The sequence below is a fragment of the Pinus tabuliformis genome, chromosome 5_1 (genome assembly GCF_031772625.1).
Source record: "Pinus tabuliformis cultivar Carrire ecotype Pingquan chromosome 5_1, CPIR1, whole genome shotgun sequence".
NCBI lineage: Eukaryota > Viridiplantae > Streptophyta > Pinopsida > Pinales > Pinaceae > Pinus > Pinus tabuliformis.
Window position 1 is genome coordinate 363,600,157 of NC_142305.1, and position 10,124 is coordinate 363,610,280.

Consider the following 10,124-nt stretch of genomic DNA (forward strand, 5'->3'; position numbering starts at 1 on the left):
GGAAATTTTTCTACAGGAGTTAGACAAAATCCAATTTTTTCTAGGCCACAAGGTTCTCCTTATGTTTTAGGTTTTTTAATGAAGTACTTTAGGCAACTTGGTGCTTTCACAAATCCAGGGTATTATTTTTAGAACGTTGGAAATTCTGCCCAGACCGGGTGGAATCCATAGGATCCTTCGTGCTTACCTTTCCTGAAAACGTTAAACTTGCTAGATCTATCCAAATTGACTAATGATTTGATCCGATATAACCCGGAATAGCCTCCAGCTCCAACCAAACTTCCATCGGATATACCCAAATTTGAAGGGAAGACTGGTGAAGATCTGGGAGACCATATAACCACTTTCCACTTATGGTGTTTGTCGAAGTCCCTGATAGATGATTCAATTAGGTTGAGATTATTTCAACACACCCTAACTGGGAATGTGGCTAAATGGTATATTGAAATCCCAAGGGACACCTTCACTTTGTTCGGTGATTTGGCTACTATATTTTTAAACCATTTTTAGTTGTTTGTTCGTTATAATGTTGGAACTGAGCTATTTGCTAATTCCCACTAGGACTAGGAAACCCACATTTCGGATCATATCCAGGAATGGAGGAGAAGGAAGAGGCTCATTAAAGCCGATATTACACAATAATTCCTTCTTGAATTGTTTCTTAAATCTTTGTAACCCAAGATTTCTAGGGACGTATCGCTCTTTGGTGTATTCATCGAAGACGAGGCTATTTTTAGAGCCCAACAGCTAGAACTTATATATTCTCAATTTTTGGTTCTTCGGAAAATTTTCCTGATGCTCCTAGGTTAGAGCTTAATTTAGCCAAGCCAAAGCCAAGCCCCCATGCTGATGGGCTAGTCGAATCGATTGATACTAACATGGCTAACCTACTAAATCAATTGCAATAGTTGTCTTTACAAATTGCTTCTTCTATGCAGCCTTCACCATCAACACCTAAGCCTTCTCAACCTTCATCTATAAATTCCGTTCAAACTTATAACCCCAAAGGAATCCAACAATCTGATGGGAAGAAGAAAGAATGTGGTAGGAAAAAGAATCACGATGGGAAGGGTAATGCAAACAAACCTGGCAATGATGTTAGAGGGGGTAAGAAAGAGTTTAAGAAGAAAGTAAAGTTTCCATGCAAGTTATGCAATGGTGCCAATTTGACTAATCTTTGCCCTAAGATTCAAGACTCTCAGTTCCTTTTGGTTTAGTAGGGGTCTTCTAGCTCCCAAGCTGTTCTAACTAACCATTTTCCCTAAGGGGAGCATTTGCTTGCTGGCACGAATTCTAGTACCAGTACCCCCGCTGGGGGAAACTAGGAAGGGGAAAATACATCAAATGTTTACATGATGATTTCACATATTGACATTGCTACATGGTCACGTGATTATGGTGAATCAAAATCGTCCAAGGCTAAGTCTACTCCTGATGTTTCAAAGCCACTCCATATTGAGAGGCCCGTAGTTGAGTCTATACCTCATATGATGAAAGGCTTCGAAAAATGCTCAACCATTAACCCTAATGCTAAGGCAACCCAGAACTACTCTATTGTAGAAGATTTGGCTCAAAGTCCTTGTGCTATGTCGGCATTAGAGGTACTCCAATCGTGCTCAACAAAAAGGATCGCATTGCTTGCTGTGACCAAAGCAGTTGATCCAAAAAACTCTCTTGTTCTTACATTCGATATGCCAAACATCAAGAAGATACCCCACATCATATGGATTTTCAAAGCAAGTCTACATATCGGAAAGCTAATATCTTTCGAACTGTAGTTTATGAGGGAGCTTCCACAAGTGGAATGTCTATATCTTATTGGAAGGCTATTGGATTGCCTCAGGTTGTTCCTTCACTTACTCTATAACAACATTTTATGGGCATTCTCATAGGCCGCATGGAATTATTCCAGCCTTTCCCATCTGTGCTAGGGGTAAGGTTGTAAATATTGAACTAGAAATAGTTGATGCTAATTTAGAGTACAATATCCTTCTAGGTAGGAATTGGATTTACGAAATGGATGTCATTTTATCATCATTATTCTGGATCCTTTCTTTTCCTCTTGAAGGGAGAATTGTAAAGGTTGATCAATGATCAGATGTATTATTCTCTAGGTGAGTCCAAAGCATCTTCTAAAACTATTGTTCTGTTAGTGAACAATCCCAAGTAGGCTATATAGAATTTAGGAGTTGGAATGTACTCTTCCTTAATGGGTACCTTTGACTTTCCTACTCCTACAACTAGACTTAATGCAATTTCATCCTCCAAGGCACCTTCTCGAACAGAGTTATTTAGAACTCATTATTTTTCGCTTCTTGGTCCTTATGAAGTGTTTATTTAATATGAAAATGTTAGAAGGTGGATCTGTTACTAATCATTTAAATGAATTTAATACAGTTACGAGTCAGTTAAGTTCTGTAGGGGCAACTTTTGATGATGAAGTTAGGGCTCTGTTATTTTTGTGCTCATTGCTAGAAAGTTGGAATGGTTTAGTTATGGAAATTAGTAACTCTGTCTCTGGATCTAGTACTCTAAAGTTTGGTGATGATGTTGGTGCAATCCTTAACGAGGAAATGCGATGGAAAAGCTCCGGTGAGACATTAGGTAATGCTTTGACTGCAGAGACTAGGGGAAGAAAAATAGAAAGAGGAAAGAGCCATGGGTATCGCAGTAAGTCAAGAAAAGGTAGATCCAAGTCTAGATCAAGGATATCATGCTAGAAATGTGGGAAGAAAGGACACCTGAAGAAATACTGAAAGTATCGGAAAGGAAAAGAAGGAGATGTGTACCAAGAAAATAATCATGAAGCGAATGTAACAGGTGATGTGTTGCAACATGCTTTGATTCTTTCTTTAGAAAATATTATTGATGCTTGGGTGGTAAATTCAGGGGTCTCATTCCATGCCACACCTAATAGGAAACATTTTCATAATTATGTTCAAGGAGATTTTGGACAGGTTCGATTGGGTGTTGATAAACCCTGTAAAATCATTGGATTGGGTATAGTTTTCATAAAACAATAGAATGGAAATCAATGGTTATTGATGGAGATAAGGCATGTTCCAGATCTGAAGAAAAATCTTATTTCAATAGGGTAGTTGGGAGGTGAAGGCTGTGTGACTACTTTTACAGATAAAACTGGGAAGGTCACTAAAGGATCCCTGGTAATAGCAAAAGGAGAAAAGGTTGGTACACTCTATTTATGTAATAGTATTTCTAATTCTGTTAATTGTTTAACCTCTACAGGAGAATATACGATATTGTGGCATCATAGGCTCGGGCACATGAGTGATAAGGGGATGCAGATTCTTCACTCAAGAAATTTGTTGCCAAGTTTGAAGCATGTTGATTTAAAATTCTGTGAGAATTGTGTTTATGGAAAACATAAGAGAGTCAGATTCCTCAGAGTTGGGAAAGAAAAGAGGAGCGAAAAATTAGAGCTTGTGCATACAGATGTATGGGGACCTGCTCGAGTATCATCTTTTTGTGGCTCTTATTATTATGTTTCTTTTATTGATGACGCAACCAGAAAAACATGTATTTATTGTATACGAAATAAATCTTATGTATTTGATACTTTCAAGAAATGGAAAGCTTTGGTTGAAAATGAGACAGGAAAAAGGTTGAAGTGTCTCAGATCAGACAATTGAGGTGAATATTGTAGCAAAGAGTTTGATAGGTACTGTTCAGAGAATGGAATTCACAGAGAGAAGATAGTTCCAGGAACACCACAAGAAAATGGTGTGTGAGAAAGGATGAACAAAACAATCATGGAGCATGCAAGGTGCATGAGATTGCATGCAGGATTGCCTTTACAATTTTGGACAGATGCTATAGATACTATTGTTTATCTAATAAATAGAGGGCCTTCAAGTTCCTTGGATGGTGGTATTCCAGAGGAGGCATAGACAGGTAAAAAGGTAAACTACTCTTTTTTAAAAAACTTTTAGTTGTGAAGCCTTTCTCCACATTAATAAAGAAAATAGAACAAAGGTTGAGGAACAATCAAAGAAATGTACCTTTATTGGATATGGTGTTAATGATTTTGGTTGTCGCTTTTATGATTATGAAAAACACAAAATCATTAGGAGCAGAGATGTCGTATTCAATGAAAAGGTTTTGTATAAGGATCAACTACAGGAAAAGAAACAGGAAAAAGAAAATAGAGAATACACAGTGCTTGACGAGATCACAGAAAAAGTGATGGTACCTGAAAATCATAATGATCAACATCTATAACAATAACCACAACAGCAACAAACACCTCAAACACCTGAAAGTGGTGCTAGAAGATCTACTAGGATAAGTAGACCTCTTGAACGATACTCTCCTTAATTATATTATGTATTGTTGACTGATGCTAGTGTACCAGAATGTTATGGAGAAGCAGTACAGGTAGAAGCTAGGAAGAATTGGGAACAAGCCATGAAAGAAGAGATGGACTCCTTAGCACATAACTAGACTTGGGACTTAGTCAGGTTGCCTGCAGGTAAAACAACATTGTAGAATAAATTGGTTTACAAGTTGAAGGAAGAAGACGGAGGTAGAAAAAGGTATAAAGCTAGACTTGTGGTGAAAGGGTTTGCACAGAAAAATGGTATAGACTTTGATGAGATATTTTCTCCTTTTGTTAAATGACTTCAATCAGAACTATTTTAAGTCTAGTTGCAGCTAAAGATTTATGTCTTGAGCAGATAGATGTAAAGACAACCTCTCTCCGTGGGGATTTGGAGGAAGGGATATATATGTAGCAACCACAAGGATATGAGTAAAAAGGAAGGAGAAACTAGTGTGCAGGTTGACGAAGAGCTTGTATGGCTTAAAACAGGCTCCAAGGCAGTGGTATCTAAAATTTGACTGGTTTATGTCTAAAAAAGGTTATACTATATGTCACTCTAATCATTGTGTTAATCTTAAAATGAAAAATGATGGCAACTATATTATATTGTTATTGTATGTAGATGAAATGCTTGTTGCAGGTTCTAACATGCATGAAATAAATGTGCTCAAAAGAAAATTGGCGAACTCATTTGCAATGAAGGATTTAGGTGCTGCAAAACAAATCCTTGGTATGAGAATAACTAAAGACATGAATAATTGCAAATTAACATTGTCTCAAAGTGAGTACATAGAAAAGGTGTTGAAAAGGTTTACTATGCAGAACAAAAAACCAATTAGTGTACCTTTGGCTAGCCATTTCAAATTAAGTAAGGAGGAGTGTCCCAAGGCTTAGGAAGAAATGGCTCATGTGTCTAAAGTTCCATATGCATCAACACCTGGAAGCTTAATGCATGCAATGGTCTGTACAAGGCCTGATACTGCACATGTGGTGGGAGTTGTAAGCAAGTACATGAACAATCTAGGAAAAGAACATTGGATGGTGGTGAAGTGGATTCTCAGGTATTTGAGAGGTACCACAAATCAAACATTAGGCTTTGGTGGTTCAAACATTGCTCTACAAGGATATGTTGATGCAGATATGGTGGGTGATAGAGATAACAGGAGGAGCACAACAGGGTATGTGTTTACTGTAAGTGGAACCACTGTTAGTTGGGTGTCAAAACTGCAAAGTGTTGTTGCACTCTAAACAACAGAAGCAAAGTACGTTACTGCTACAGACGTTATTAAAGAAATGATTTGGTTGTAAAGGTTTCTAGATGAATTAGGTAAGAAGTAGGAGTTGGGCCAGTTATATAGTGACAACGAGAGTGCCATACATCTTGCAAAGAACTCTGCATTTCATTCCAAGACTAAACATATACAACTTAAGTACCATTTCATATGGTCAGTGTTGGAAGATGGATAGTTGAAGCTGGAAAAGATACACACTAGCCAGAATCCTACAGATATGTTAACAAAAGCTGTGACTAGGGAGAAACTGAGAATCTGCTTAGTTTCAGTTGGTCTTCAAGTATGATGAAGAAGATGAGAAATAGCTTGGTCCAAAGTGGAGTCATTGTCCAGCAAATGAAGTTGCGGTGGAGTTGCTATAATCAGTCTCCAAGTGGGAGATTGTTAGGTGTGGACCTTGATTATATTTTGTATTCAAAGGTATCACCGCTTTGGACCCCAACTCGTAATGGGGCAACAATGTCGCTCGTAAAATATTCGCTACAGGGGGGGTCTAGGGGGGCAACTGTGACCTTTGGGAGAAACCCCCTGTCGGGGGGATTGGGGCAGCACCCCAGAAGATAAAAATAGATGCAAAATTGCCTTGTAAAAATTTTTAATTCTGTAGTCAATATGGGTCGTTCATTAGGGAGAGATCTGACTGTAGAAATGTAGAAATTATGTTTAATTTAGGGTTTTTTTCCCTAGAAGGCAACCCCTTGCTATATATGAGGGCATTGTATTGCATCTATGTATATTTGTATTCTGAGTGAGGAAGAGAAAGGAGATTGAGAGAGAAGATGGAATTACAGCGGATCTGCTGTAGGTTGTATCTCTTCAGTTTGCTAGATAATATAAAAGGAAGTACTGGCTATTTCTCCGTGGACATAGCCCAAACTAGGTGAACCACATATATCTGTGTCTCTCTTATTTTATGCATTTTCTTTGTTTATATTTCTACAATATTTTGTGTGTTCCATTGCTCTGAATATATAATTTTCTAACAGATCCATCCTACCCAAGCCTCAACAATATTCCTCCATCGATATACTCAAGGATGTCATTAAAGGGATGAAGGACATCTCAAAGAAGGAAACAAAGGTTTCCTATAACTTGTGAGTGTAGGAGGCACAAGGATTTCTTCAAACTTGATCAGGGATGTAATAAACTATAATATCAATATCTCATCTCCAAATTAGTTTTTCAATTGGGAAACAGTTGGCGCACGGGCTATAGTAGGTGAGTAATAGGTAAAACCCGTAAAATCCACCCGAATTTAAGGATATTATTTATTTTTTAGTGTTTTAACACATATACGCAAGTTGGGTATAGACTGACCCGCATGTACACGCTTTTTATATAGGGAAAAATAGTATATGGGAAGTAAAACATTGTTTTTTAGAATTTGGACCAAGTTTGGAAAGGACGGGTTGCCCTAGGGCATAACCAGAGCATCAAATCCACCAAGAGTGGTAAATGGTGCTATAACAATGGGAAAATTATTTGTGCTTTGCATGTAAATATGAAAAACAGATCAAAACTATTATTTTCTTTTCATTATAATGATCACTATTGTCTTGAGTTTGAGTTGCTGAGGATGGCCATGGGTGTTCCCTCAAATTGGAAGTTTGGTGTTAGAATTCAGTGTGGATTTTCCATTGAAGAATCATATAGAAACTAGAATCTGAAAGTTACATTCCAAAATAATATTATTTGAGGGATTACTAGTGGTGATTGCTACATATTTTCAATGTTGGAATTTTGCTCCAAACCACAGCTAATATATATTACCACATGTCAGGAACAAAATGGGAAGGGAATTGTCTTTGCAATTTATCCACTTATACTATATTGATCCATGAATATAAGAAAAACATTAATACTTTGTTATAGACTAGTTGGCTTATTCATACGTGATAATGGACCCAAATATTAGTTATTATTTGAAGAAATGCTCATCATACTTGGGCATTCTTGACATCATCGACCTCTAGCCCTTGACTTATTCACTTAGCCTTCTACAGTATCCAGTTATATACATGTATATGAAGCTATCCTATTATTTTATCCTTTTTACTTCATTTAATTTTATTCTAGACTTAGTTTTGGCATTTTATAGGAGTTTTTTTTGTAGTCCCACATTGTATAAGTAATCTACAACTTGAGCTTTATAGCATGTAACTTATTTCGTATGATTTTTCCTAAACTTCCCTTGAAGGTTAATACTAAGTTTACTAAGGTGTAATTTTCTATGGTGATGTTTTATTTGCTTTGTTTATACAAGTCATCTGGCTACATAGTGGCCACTATTTCCCAACTGAATAAAACTTGTTCGAGTTTCTTTATTTTATGGGGAAAAATGGTATTTACAATATTTTTGATGTTGAGGTATATATCATATAAATCATCTATACCCTATCTTAGTTTATATTCTAGTGTTCATCATCTTTCAAGCCTTATACTTTGCATTGTATCTTCCTTCTTTTTCAGAAAAGAAACTCAATAGTGATGGTAAGAAGAAGGAATTAAAGAGAGAGGAGAACAATAACCCTGGAGAGACAAAATACAAATTAAAGAGAGAGAGAAGAGAATTATTCTAGTGGTACCTGTAGAGCCAATATCCTACATAAGCCACATACATAGAGTTTGATGGTCAAATTTTCAAAGTTGGTGAATTCAACTGCAATGTCTTCGCAACACAATTATAATGTTTTGAAGTGATGAAACAATATTTCATGTGTAAATTATACTCCAACCAATATTAAGTTGGAAAATCGTATTGTAATACTTGACATTTTATATAATATAATTTATGTGGTTGAAATTATTTATAGTTGCACTTGATAATTTAGTATTGTAATTAACATATTAGATGAACATGTACATTTTATGACATTTTTTTTCAATTTAGTTGCAAAATCATACTAATTAATTTATGATGATTAATAATGAACACATAAAATCAATCTAAAACTACTAAACTCGTAGTTTATGTTGATTAATGATGAGCACAAATAAAATTAATATATGACTAAATTAATTTCTTATAATGATTGTTAATGAAAGTAAATGAAATGAATATAAACTAATAAAGTATTCATTTATATAATGAATATGAAACTACCAAAAATAGATAAATGATTACTACAAACGATAAATTTGTGATTACAAATGGCTACTAAATTTTTCATATATATGACTATTAGTAGCTAATTTATAGTGTCTTATAACACAACCAACATATTGGTCATATTTATTTTTTCATTAATTAGTTTTCTCAGGCGATCATTTAATAATATATTTTGTTGTGTATTTGGTCAATAATTGTGACAACTAATGACTAAATCATTGACTAAATTAATGACCAACTTTATGACTAAATGTAATACTAGACAGTAAAATTGATACAACCATTTGATGACTAAGTTAAAAATGACTAAAAGTTGGTTACGTTATAAGATATTGTAAATTAGCTACTATTGGTCACTCACAGAAAAATAGTCGTTTATATGAAAATTTTAGTCTTTTTTTTAGTAACTAATTAGCCATTTTGTAGTAGTGCATCTCTATGTCCATGAAGTCTTCCACAGGTCTAAGGGTTATGCTTCCTTTATCACTTCTTGGGGTATTCTCGTTCTCTCCTATGGATGAACACATAGGGAATATCTCTTCTTCCTCTGAGGATTCCTCATTTTCTATTGATACTAAAATGGGCCCATCTTCATTAAAAATACTATATGCATGACCCTCTCTATCTTCAAGGGATTCACATGAGCATATAGATAATGAATGACCTATTTATTTACACTTACAAAAAAGAAATAGCTTACCTTCTGAGCAACAAGATATGCCTTCTGAGACTTCTTCATCACCACCAGGAGTGTGATCAACAACAATTTCTCCATGTTCAGGTTCATTGCTATGGTACTAGCAGGGTTCGTCAGCCTCTTCTTGAGCGACATGGCTATCTCCACCATATAGAAATTACAGTATATCTAACACTTCCATTGCTGACACAAAATGCCTCACTTTGTCAGCATCCGGATTAGATAGCCCTCTCATGATGACCTCCTTGGATTTTACATTCTACTCATTATTTTCTCTATAATATATGGAGAAACTCATATCATCATCCACAGACGTCAAATACGCTTCTATTCTAACCTTCTAGATTTCATACCATAGCTCATGGTCTGGTCTGTATAAAAATGGAACTCCTTCCGTTGTTCGCCAAGGTTGATTATCCATTGTTTCCTTTTGATCTACCTTCTAGCAACTAAGTTATTCCCAAAGAAATGTGGCTCTAATACCAATTGCTTGAAACAATTATAATACTAAGGGGGGGGTGAATCAGTATTAAGGCTAATTTTAAAATTTTATGGCTATTTATTTTTCTTATTCAACCATGGCACCGATCCATATAATCAACAGCAATATGAAACATGGCAGCAACATGAAATAAACATAGAAGAATACACACCATGAGTATCATACACATGAGACACAAGGTTTTT

General features: G+C 35.7%; 1 pseudogene; it reads right to left on the bottom strand.

Moving 5' to 3' along the window:
• Positions 1-9,572, bottom strand: part of LOC149164943 (uncharacterized) — a 52,576-nt pseudogene extending 43,004 nt beyond the window's left edge.
• Between the last annotated feature and the right edge of the window lie 552 nt (positions 9,573-10,124).